General features: G+C 35.7%; 1 protein-coding gene across 1 annotated transcript in view; it reads right to left on the reverse strand.

Moving 5' to 3' along the window:
• Window positions 1–9,550, reverse strand: part of LOC106880973 (uncharacterized) — a 24,359-nt gene extending 14,809 nt beyond the window's left edge. Inside the window, exon 1 of the mRNA XM_014931155.2 lies at window positions 9,266–9,550. The gene's annotated coding sequence lies outside the window, so the exon portion shown is untranslated. The remainder of the gene's footprint in view (window positions 1–9,265) is intronic.
• Window positions 9,551–13,077: the final 3,527 nt, after the last annotated feature.

A 13,077-nucleotide genomic window follows, 5' to 3' on the forward strand; every position in this document is an offset into this window, starting at 1 on the left:
TATATATATATATATATATATATATATATATATATATGTGTATGTATGTATGTACATATATGTGACAGGCTTCTTTCAGTTTCCGTCTACCAAATCCACTCACAAGGCTTTAGTCAGCTTGAGGCTATAGTAGAAGACACTTGCCCAAAGTGCGATGCAGTGAGACTGAACCCAGAACCATGTGGTTAGAAAGCAAGCTTCTTACCACACAACCACACCTGCACCTATATATTTATATCATCCAACATCAATTAGTGACACTATGAGGTTCCTTCCTGCATTGTGGTCTAGTATCACGTTCATCAAAACACTCATGAAATCCAATGTCTTCTTCAATGATTTTCTTGAGCGTCAAATCCAGGCAGCAATGTCTACAAGTGACATCAGGGGACCATAACAGAACTCTCATGGCAGCTTCAATGTGTCTCATTATATGTCCAGCAAGAGCTACATGACACTTTCTTATGACAGTTAAAATCTTCGGAAGATGCCCATATAAGATCTTGTTAGTTGAATGTGACTGCCAAGAGATTTTAAGAACAGTATGCAAGAGAAAGGTATGGTTAGTATCTAACTTCCAGAGTGGGTGCATCTGGCATCGTTCTCATTCCTAAGGACAGCCTAACTATATCCAATAACTGCCAAGGAATTTCTCTCTCTCCCAGGTTGCTGCAAAAATATGCCGTCATCTTTTATTGAATCATTTGCGCTGTCCTTGACCCTCTTCTCCGACCAAATCAAAATGGTTTCTGTTGGGACAGATCAACTTCTTTGCAAATCTTAACCTTGTGAAGGTTAATCAAGGATGAAGGTTAATCAAGGAGATTCAAAATCATAACAAAGAAGCAGTGATTGTCTTCATCGACTTCTGTAAAGCATTTGACTTCATTGACATGAGTAATATGATCAGGATCTTAAGTGCTTATGGTGTTCCAGATCTCATCATTGAAGCCATCAAACATATGTCAATACTTCATCTACAGTGGTTACTCCTGAAGGTGAAACTAATTCTTTCAAGGTGAACACTGGTGTTTTCCAAGATAATCCTCTGGCTCCTTCTCTCTTCATTGTGACTCTTGATTATGCATATATATATATATATATATATATATATATATAATGGGTAAGGCTAGTTTATGGGATTACCATAGGTTTCAAAAACCTGTTGGCCCAAGACCTCTTAAAAATAGGGAGGAGGAAATGCGTTAGCAGAAACATGCACATATATATATACATAAGATTCAAATTGATAGTAGTACGACAAATAATGCAACTAAAGACATGAAGTAAGGGAAAGCAGCTGGTCCATCAGGAATTACCACATAGATGTTTAAAATATCTGGCAGAGTTGGATATGACCTAGTTACCTGTATAGTTGATCAGGTTGTACAGAAAGATATGCCTAATGACTGGTATAGTAGCACTACAGTCAAGTGATATAAGGGAAAAGGAGAAGTAATTATAGCTGTATAAAACTGCTATGTCAGGTCTTAAAAATTACAGAAAAATTTATATCACAACTAATTAGGAAGATGGTTAGACAAGATAAAATGCAGTTTTGTTTTATATATGAGGAAGGAGTACTACAGATGCTCTTTTCCTAGTTAAGCAATTGCAGAAGAAGTATTTAGCCAAAAGTAAACAATTGTATTTAGCTGTCACTGACCTGGATAGTGTCTTTGACAGGGCTCCTGGCTCTTTGATCTGGGGATTGCTACTGAAGCTGGGAGTAGACTAAGAGTCATCCAAGCCATATACAGGGATGCTATCAGTAAGGTGAAAGTTAATAATAAAGAAAGTGACAAATTTACTGTGCAGGTAGGAGTTCAGACAGGCTGTCTGTGAGAACTCCTTTATGTTAATGACTTTGTTAGTAAAATAAGAAAAGAAATTTCAGGTGTGGAAGCAAAACCTAGAATCAAAGGTTCTTGAAGTTAACTTAGAAAAGATCAAAGTCCTAGTAAGCAGGAAAACAGTTTATTTATCCCTATAGGAAAATAACTCTGTTTGACATGTAAAAAAAGGTGTGGGCAGTAATTTCAAATGGTGTTGCTAATAAAAATTATGGGCACAAGAATGCAGTAGAATCATTGAAAGATTAACTGACTTTGTCTGTAGCAGATGCACAGGAGTAATAAACATTAAGAACACATGGATAATAAATTTTCTTGAATGCTCATACAGTTTGTTGCCTAGGTGATCTAATTAGCAGTGGAGGAAGATGTTCTGAAAATAGCAATACTTCAGAGTGCTATTACCTCTGTTGGTAACAAAAGGCTTCTCTCAATGAAAAAGGAAAATTGCTTGATATATATGTATGAACAGCACTGCTACAGGATAGTGAAACATGGGCCACAAATGCAGATGATATGCAAAGACTAGAAAGAAATGAAGTTAGCAGGCTCTGCTGGATGTGCAATGTCAGAGTGCATGTATGACAAAATGCAAATGCGTTGGGAGAAAAATTGGGCATAAGGGGCATCAGCTGTTGTATGCAAAAGAGAAGACTGTACTGATATGATTACGTAACACATATGGATGAGAAGCATCAACTGCTACATGTGGATGGAACTCATGGGAGAGTGAAACCTATGAAGATTTGGGATGAAACAGTGACATCTGACCTCAGATTTTTGAGACTCACAGAGGAGATGACAAGGAACTGCAATTCGCCATGCTTGAGAAAACCCATCCATCTCAGCAAAAGTGAGTTCCTAAAAGCATACTTTTAATGCTTATACCTCTGCATCCAATCTGTACTTGTCAAGCCTTCCCAGAAACCCATCTTCATAACACTCACAAGGCTTTGATTGGTCCAAGGCTATAGTAGAAGTCACTTGTATAAAGTGTCGGGCAGTAGGACTGAATCCAAGACTACATGGTTAAGAAGCAAGTGACACCTGCACTTATATGTATATATATGTGTGTGTAGGTGTGTGTGTGTGTGTGTGTGTTTAGCCACACACACACACCTACAAACATATACATATATACATGGCTTGATTTCTGCAGCTGAATGCCCTTCCTAATGACAACCACTTTACATTGTGTGCTAAGTGCTCTTAATGTGCTACTGGCATGAGCACTTTTACATGGCACTCATGCCAGTGCCACATAAAAACGTTCATACCAGTGGCACGTTAAAAGCACCCAGCACACTGTAAAGTGGCTGGTATTAGGAAGGACATCCAGGCATAGAAACCAAGTCAAATTAGACAACCTGGTGCAGCTTTCTAGCTCTGGTCAAACTGTCCAACCCATGCCAGCATGGAAAACTGACGTTAAAGGATGATGATAATGATGATATCTTATCTTCTTATACATATATAAAAGCAAGTTGTCTGTTTGTGCCAAGTTGCTGTCTACACCCATTAACAAATTTTAGGGAAACTTTGCAAACATGTTAAAGTAGTATCCAGTTTGTTACTAGGCTCATTGAAGTTTAATAAAAATCTATAATTGGATGGCTAGGGCCCCTAGAAGTGATCCACATATATAACCATTACCCGCCAAGGGAAATAGCCTATTCATTTTCCTATATATAACAAATACTTCTCAATTGATTAAACAAGCATTCTACATTATGTAGACTTTCTTACAAGGAATTGTCAGACAAGGTCAGTGATTTTATTTGGTATAAATCAAGTTGAGTATGTTTATTTCTTAGTATTTGGACTGTTATTTTCACAATTTACCCAGTACAACCCTTAAAGTAAATAGTATTTTCCTAAACAATAGATCCACTTATTTTGGTTAGTGACGTATTCATGACGATGCCTTTCATATCACTTCAACCAATTGACAAGCACTGCATGAAGAACTGTTCTGCTTTTAGACAAATACACTGTCATCACAAAGGTCACATCCTGTTTACATGTAGGAACACTTTAATTTATATTAATAGATGTGTTAATGCTTTGCAATGATATACTCTATGTAACAACCAATCACACAAGCAGACAGAAATCGCCATTTGTCTATTAATAACATTGCAATCTGCACTGTCCTCATACAGTTCACACGCTGTTTACACGTAGGAACATTTTCTTAACATGTACCCTTTACTTTTCTTAACGGCCAGGGGTAAATAACCCATTTAAAATCCTTTATTTTCTTTTCCACTGTTTACATAGGAACACTCTCTTAAAAAAGATCAAATCTGAGTTCTCAACCTGTGCGTGCAGGAAAACTGCAGCAAAAACCGTTCAACAGTAGATCTATTTATTTTGGTTAGTGACTTATTCACAAATATACCATGAATGACGATGCCTTTCACATCACTTCAGCCAATTGACAAGCGCTGCATGAAAAACTGTTCTGCTTTTAGACAAATGCACTGTCATCACAAATGTCACAGCCTGTAGCAACACCTTAATTTATATTAATAGATGTGTTAATGTTTTGTAACGATGTACTCTATGTAACCACCAACCACACAAGCAGACAGAAATCGCCATTTATCTACCAATGCACATGCTGTTTACGTGTAGGAGCATTTCCTTAATTCATATTGATAGCTGTGTTGATGTTTTAGTAAGTGTCGTAAATGTATTGATAATCTACATGTTATTTTATTTTAGAATCAATATGCAAATTTATCTGTACGTCCACTGTAAAACTAAATGTCAGTCTGTTTCTATATACATTGTAAATCTATTTTAACACTAGCACGCTGAGGGTAATATTCTCTGGGAATGCACAAAAGCCCTTTTCAGAGTTATTTACTTTGAATTGTTATTGTCTCATATCTGATTAGCCTGTTATAACGTAACATCCTTCACGATTTTGGTATACATACCTTATTGGTATTTCCTCCTAAGTTCCATATACTCTGGGAATGCATTAAAGCCCTTTTTGGGGTTACTTTATTTGAATTCTTACTATTGGGTAACTAATTTCATGTTATTACGTAACCGACTTCACAATTCGGGTTTTCATAACTTATTAGGATTTCCTAAAAACAAGATTCTCTGTAAGAGTTTGATATTCTCTGTAAATGTACAAAAACCGTTTTAATGACTACATACTTTGTATTGTTATTGGATTAGTGAAACAATTATGAGAATGGAACCAAGGGATAAGCGCCACTTTTCTGGGAATTACTGAGTACGTCAGCCAGTATATGTAAATGGATGGATGGATGTATGTACAGGGTACAATGGGTAAATTGTCACCATTTTATATTTTTAACTTTGCACATATGCATTGTTTGTTTTTGATTTTGTCAACTACACAGTTGAGTCAGTAGGGCACGTCTGTGAGAAAAACAGCACTATGACACAATTCACTCTGCCAGAAATTTGGAAACAATGTACTGTACTGCTTGGCATTCACACCGGAAACTCCAATATGAACATTTCAGAGTTTTTGGGTGTTAATCCGAGGACAGTGCAATCTGAGGACATGTACTGAGAGTGATAAAAATCAAAACATTTAGTCAACTTCATGGTGTTTGGTGTGATCACTAGTGATGGCAGCGATGTTATACCTCCATTCATCTTCCCACATGACTTCAGACTCAACATGGAGGCCTATATCAAGTGCCTGGAGGAGGTAGTGCTGCCCTGGGTCAAGAGGGTGGCTGCTGGAAGACCTTATGTCTAGCAACAACAAACCATGCCACACAAGCAGAACCCAGTCATGGCTGTCAGACAATTTCTGTGACCACATCACCCCTAACATCTGGTCACCTAACTCCCCAGACTGCAACCTCCTTGATTATTATCTGTGGGGTGCAGTTCAGCAACTCCTTGTAACACCAAAGATGAACTGAAGGCAAAGATAATGGCAGCATTCACCAACTTAAACAAGGAGACTGTCCAGAAGAATTACAGGAGATTTTGAAGTTATCTGAAGGCTGTGGTTGAAGTTAATGGTGATTTTATTGAATAAATTTACTCTTTAGTATTTCAAGATATTTTAATATAATTTTGGTAAATATATCTGTTAAAATGAGATGTCAGTGTTATTTTCATTTTTGCATAATTTAGACAACAGTTTATTCACCACACCCTGTATAGAGAGAGAGACTGAAAGAGAAAGAAAGAAGAAAACATAAGCATAGCCAATATGTTAAAAGAACAAGACATGGAAAAGTATAAACCTGGACACAACTCTCCCCTCATCAGCTGTCATTTGAAGGTCAAAACAATTTCAACACTTTAGCATCAGGATTGTTCATACAAACACACACCTAATGTTGAAGTTATATGCTCATGTAAGAATTCAACAGCATGCCTACTGAATGAAGTATGTCATTAGTTATGAAGTAGAGGTAAATCTAGAAATAAGAATCAAAACACCATCCTAGAACAACATACCAGATTGACTCAAGAATCCTTTAAGCAAAGATTACTCAATCAAATTGCCTCATTCATAAACACTGTAAAAAGGAATATGAGGTAATTTGCAAGCTATATCTGGCAATTAAAGAAAATGGTACAGATTTTGACAGCTGGAAAATCAACAAAAATCTAGATCATACAGGAATGCTAACAAGAGATGCAAGGGCTGCAGAGCAGAGAAAAATGTATAATTCAAAGCAACTTGTGGAACTTAAGCTTGTATCTTAATGTCAAGATGGAGATCTTGATATTAAGATACAGGCATATACAAGAGAAAATCCATCCTCAGACACTGGATGTTACCACCACAGGTCCCATCTACTCTCATACTCCTAGACCTTTATAGATCTTCTCATTGTGCTGCTATATGTCTCTTCCCACTGTATTTCCTTAAACCCTCCATTTTTCCAATAAGTTGGTCATCTCACAGATTCCACCTTCTTTATCTCCTGATCTCTTCCCATTCCACATTCCTTTATATGTCTGCATCCTGCTCCCTCTCTTTTGATCCCTAATTTTTTTAATTGTGTGTATGTAAGAGTGTGTGCGTGTGTTAGCTGGCTGTAATCTGATTTCAAATAATGCCATTGCATGATTATTCTCTTAAAATCAGCAGTACAGATGTGGCATTTCATTCTTGCAAGGGATCTACACTCTTTTACACAAATGTGGCAAAGATGGGTGTCTCTTGCAGCATGTTCAGAGAGCTTACCATACATGTAGTATTGAAGGGAAGTGACTTTATGCCGCGTGTTGTGAGGTTAAAGTATGATAGGACAGGAACAGGTGTCTTGCTGTGGGTAAGATACATGGTTACTCTAGTTGAGGTAACCACACACACACACATATATATATATATATGTGTACAAGTGTACGCATGCACATATGTAAACACACACAAGCATATATATATATCACGATCATCATTTTAATGTCTACTTTTCTATGCTATCAGAATTTACTGAGGTAGATTTTCTGTGGCTGGATTCTCTTTATGTCCCTACCTTACCTGTTTCCTTAGTGGAAACAAATAGCACCACTTGTTTACAACTACACCTAGACACACATACATCACTTGGGCACTGTAATACTAATAACCTGGTGTAGAATTCAAAAGGTCTAGCCTTCAGAGTTTCATGAAGTCCCACATGTCATGGGAATACTCAGCTACTTAAAAGTTAATTCAAGAGCAGGTAGTTAAGTTCACCGAAAAACTGAATCCTCATAGTCGAACGACGGACATCAATTTGTGCCTGTGTGGTATGAACAGGGGAAGAGATGGCTAGTTCATATGTTCAGGGCCCGGAAATTCAAGGTGTGGCCCAAAAACAAAGTCTTATATATATCTCTTGAGGTAAGAATCGTAAAATATTAAAATATATTTTATGTGGTTCAAATATTATCTAACATGGAAATAGCTTACCTCAGTTACGCCCAGGGTTGGGTTGCACATGACTGCCACAATTATGTATACACACACGAGTGAGTGGACAAACGAAAGAAAAAAGCACTCAACACGTTATATAGGAGTTAGATGTATTATTTAAAACAGTTTGATTTGGCTTGAAACTTTAAGTCGCATGAAGCTGAATCAAACTGTTTAAATAATGTGTGTGTGTGTATGTGTGTATTCCATGTAGAGTATATCATCAACATTTCACTGTAGAGTGAAGTGTGGTTTTAAATATTCAGTTAAAATTTAGATGGTTAATGCCTTAGAAAAAGGATGTCAAATTGATGTTTCTCATCTGCAGCCAATATAGAGAATTATATTATTTCTTATATTTAGGTTTTCTATCTCCCATAGGATTAAATAATAAGCATTCTTGTCGTTATTATTCTTATTAGAGAATATGTTTCCAACAAATAGAAATAAGTGAATAAGCAGGACATTTAATTTTCCATATTCCAGTTGCCTTCCATTCTGATAACAATATTATGTTGTTTTTGATCTTTAGAAATTCCTTGGTGGGAAAAAGTGAAACATTTGAATATGTTTGGTAACAATCATTAATTCCATCACAGCTCTAACCTTTGGGCATTGAAACGTTCATTTGAGGAATTTACTGCATTATCAGAAATATTTGCATTAAAGCTTTGTCTTTTACAATAGATTAAAGAAGACACACTTTCGTTGTTCTGAATAGAATTTGGTATCTGCCAGAGCATGGCAAAATATTGAGAGCCTTAATCCATTTACGAATAACTCCACCTACAATTATCGCAACATTCTTTCTTTAGATGACTGCTTGAGCTTCAACAAAAAGAATCATAATTATGGCAATACCAGACTGCTCTCAGGACAACATCACATCCTTTCAACAGGGAAGCATAAAATTGATCTTCGCTATGCTGGCTTTTATGTAGTCATGTTACACCCTACTAACTCTCCGAACTGACACTAAATCCTGGTACTGTAATTCTCCTTGAGTAGCGAGTGTTGGTTTGTAGGACTGGAATACTTTGTTTTGTTTTTTGTTTACATACTGAATAATAATAATAACATGGTGAGAAAACTAATGTCTATGAAAATGACCCTATTCCACGAAAATAAGTTGTGAACACAAGTCTGAAAAGTTTGACACTAACCGAATGTTTTACACTGCTATCGTCCAATAACGGTCCTAGTCCATAGTAAAGAGGGGTATTTAACTCGCATGCAAGTAGTTAAACTACATGAACGAATAAAAAAGGAAAATCAATATATCGTTAATTCTCAGTTTATATTGTATCTGACTAAAAGAGCCAAAAATAATTTTGCGAGAAACTCTTTTTCAACAGCAAACAGAATATATATATATATATATATATATACATTTACTAACAAACAACCATTTTCAGAGTGTCTAACGTCAATTTTTCTTTTCATATATCTTGCTTTTTATTTCTCTTTTATTAGTGTTACTTATATAGGCACGTACCTGATCGAAGAGGGCTTGTCTTTCTAAAACATAGAAGCCATTTGATGTTTTAAAAAATCCTTAACTTGCGCAGTTGCTCTCTAAGTGAAGCATGTGACTGTCATTGTGTAAGCAGGCGACACACAAGTTATTGAGGTTCACCTGTCCGTTTGGATGCGGAAATAATCAGTTAGCTATGTCACAGTACGTTTACTACTACCTGTTCAGCGTATTGTAATCCCCGACTAAGCTACTAGAAATAACAAATGTAAACACCTCGGGCTAAATAACTGACTGACTGCTTCGGAATAGCTTTAACGCTCTCAACATTAGGCTGCCAGCAAGAATATCACTTGGAAGTTCGTAGGAAAGGATAAATAAATGCAAATATTCCTTTATCTACTTATCCGAGTCCTTTAATAATAATTTTTTGTGACATATTTTTATTATGATTAACTTGAAAAAAAAGTTTATTTTAATTCGGACTGAAAATATGTTCCACTGGGTCATGATAAAAATAAAGAAACTAAATAGTACTTTCAAAAGAAGGGGTAAGGACAGTGAAGGCTGTGTCCTACTTGGTCAACGAACATCCGGAGAACATGCATGTATGTATGCATACATACATAGACAGACAGAAAGAGAGGAAAGGAGGGTACCTTGCGTTGTATATTAAATTTATAACAAACAGCTTTCTGTTGTATAATACTCACCTGTTTCATAAAAAAACATAATAAACAATTATTTCGATTGATATTTTTAACTATTTCTGTTTCTATGTCGAGGAAATAACGAGAGGAAATTCAATTGTCCCAATGACAATATGAAAGTGGAAGTATTAAACAAAGGCTTCTTTTTTTTTCTTTTCTTTTTGTTTGTGCGGCATCCACATATTCATTCTCCTGTAATCTTGTCTAGAGTAGTCACTTAGTTGCTCATCTCACTTTATACCTTTAAAGTTAACTTTTATTTCCAACAATTATATTCTTCCTTGTTCTTTTTTCACAATCCTAATTCCATTTCTGATACGAGTATCGCACAAGTTTACCATTAGAAATTGGGAATATTTCTTAGTCGCAAACAATAACAAAATTCCACCAACTTAGACCAAACGGCTTTTTACATGCTCGCTTGACCTGCCATACTCTTCCTTTTTATATAGGACAGGACACAGATTCTATCGTCCTACATACCTTTAAAATGAGACGGAACAGTCACGGCTGGAATATTTTAGATAACTGGTCTGATCGATTAGGATTGACAGTGGTGGTGGGGGAGAGCAACAATTATGAACATACTTTTAGTCAATTATCCAGTAAATAAATGAGACCATCTAGGGAATAGATTGAGTGTGTGTATTATCCCCCACGAATAATCAAGGTAGATTAAAATCTTCAGTCATGCTTAAGTAATCTAGGCAAGACTTCCTTTTCTACCCCCACCCCAAAACCCCACTTTATTTATTTTAAGTCTTTCCGCAATCTAATATGTTTACTTACTTCAAATGCCATTAGACCTGTGATTGCACCAAGTACATAATATCAAGTTCTTAGTCATGTATCAATCAATAATATCGAGTCCCTACCTACAAAATAAATATTTAGATTATGAGGCTTCAAGTCGGTCATTCGCACCTTCGGATTTCCTCAAAACATACTCTTCCTGGTACATCTTTTCTTTTTCTCAAACATCATGGGAACTAAATTTTCTCCATTCAAGGACTCTAATCTTGGAATCTTCCATTACTGCTTTAGGTAGAAAATCTAGCTTTAGTATCAAGCCTAAGTATCCAAAATATTGGATCGATTCATTCAGTCGTACCTGTCTTTTATTGGCTTTATACTCCGCCAGGATTACTTATTTTGAAAATATAGCGAACACAGCAAAACACACGTTCTCGGCGAGCAAAAACCGGTTGAAGTCAATTCCTTTTTCTCACGATGCTTATGTTCTTGAGAAAATTGAAAATGTTGCAGCTTCTCATGGCTTTACAAAAAGAAAGAATTCATATATAAAGAGTCCAAGAAAGTATTAAAATGAACATACCTCTTTCATAACTATATTTATAAAGACATTTCTATTCAAATGAATTCATTGTTTTCGCAATATATTAATACATACTCGAAACCTTACATTAACCACCTACATGCCCAGTGGCGGATTGGGTCTCAAAATACTGGTTGCCAGGAGACTAAGGGGGCCCACCCGCAACTGCAATGCTATGATTTAATTTTTCTTTTTGTTAACAGCATTCTTTTCAACTGTCTACAAACACAGCCAGGCTGAAATAATGGTAATTTTTCAGATTAACACCCGCACGATTTCCACTAGGGTGTTAGGGTCAGGGTTAGGGTTAGTGTTAGAGATAGGATTAGGATTAGGTTTAGGGTTAGGCAATCGTGCGGGTGTTAATCTGAAAAATTACCGAAATAATTAATGCATTCTTCCAGGAGTGAATTAAAAAATCTCAAACTTGAGAGGATGGGCCCCTTAGATACTAACATGGGTCCCCATATATGGATTCTAATGGCGTAGGAACCCAGTTGCCAACGGGTAGGCTGGCAACCTGGCCAGTCCACCACTGTAAAACTAAAAACAGTGCCAACTAAATTCAATGACACCAAAGAACATCAAATACAATCAATCATTACACACAATAAAACAAGCAAATCACATTACAGAAGGTAAAAATACTCTATTAGGAATTACTTGCACCACTTCTACACAGGAACACACCTCTACTGAGGGTAAATCAATAGATGACGCCCATAAAACCAGTAATAACTTGTTATTTAGAATAATAACAAATATATCCATACGAAGACTATTTTATGATTAAAAGAAAAGTAGTTATATATAAAACATACACACAACACAATTATTAATGCACACAAAAACTTATCTTCACTTTTCATTCATTACAAAATACCTCAAGAAATAAAGAAGTTAATGTAACAGTTTTTTAGTGTTAAATGACTAAGAGGGCTCGCCCACTGCGTAATTGCTTCTCTTTTCACTCATGGTCTCAGATCGAGTGACTTGTCAAACAATTACAACCCCGAAATTATTAGCACAAATAAAACAATACAAAAATGTGAACATTTATTGAAATGAAATCATTCAAATTATATATTCATCTTACAAAGAAATGCCTTGATTCCACCCTTTTGCATGAATAATATTGAACATAGTTTTAAACTATACATATATATTTTTCACGTTCGACAATGCAAACATATTGATAATATCAACATTTGTATTTTCCAACATTAAAGCTGAAAGATCTTTTAAGTTCATTGATGATCTCAAATGTAATGATGAATTTCAACTTGATAAAAGATCGCTCACAGCTGATAATAGAAATTGCAATAGTGTGCATTTTCTGAATAGCTATTCTTGAATATGGGAAAAAAAAAAAAATTCAATTTCCATACTGAACAAAAAAAGCTCAAATCTATCTGCATCAGTGTTACAAAATTGTTGAAGCAACTTCCCTCAATCAAACAGTAATCCTCTCGCGTTTAACAGAAATCCAAATTTTAGATAAAAGTCATGGGGACGGACATTCCATTTATGGAGACCATTAATAGTTTAATAGTCTATTTCGATTTTCTTATAATTTCTTCTGTTAACCTTTGGCTTCTTCACTAGGCATTTGTTTTCTTTCTTTCTGGGTATCTTTCTCTTTCAGTATTCTAACCATCCAAAATCAAGAAATGAAAGGTTAGAATTTATTCATCAGCTTTGCATCGCCTCTTGTTGCTTTGCAAAAGTTCTATGAAATCTATTATTCATGAACTGGGTTATAATCTGTTCTGGATTTCCATTGAGTA

Source organism: Octopus bimaculoides, chromosome 1, assembly GCF_001194135.2.
Source record: "Octopus bimaculoides isolate UCB-OBI-ISO-001 chromosome 1, ASM119413v2, whole genome shotgun sequence".
NCBI lineage: Eukaryota > Metazoa > Mollusca > Cephalopoda > Octopoda > Octopodidae > Octopus > Octopus bimaculoides.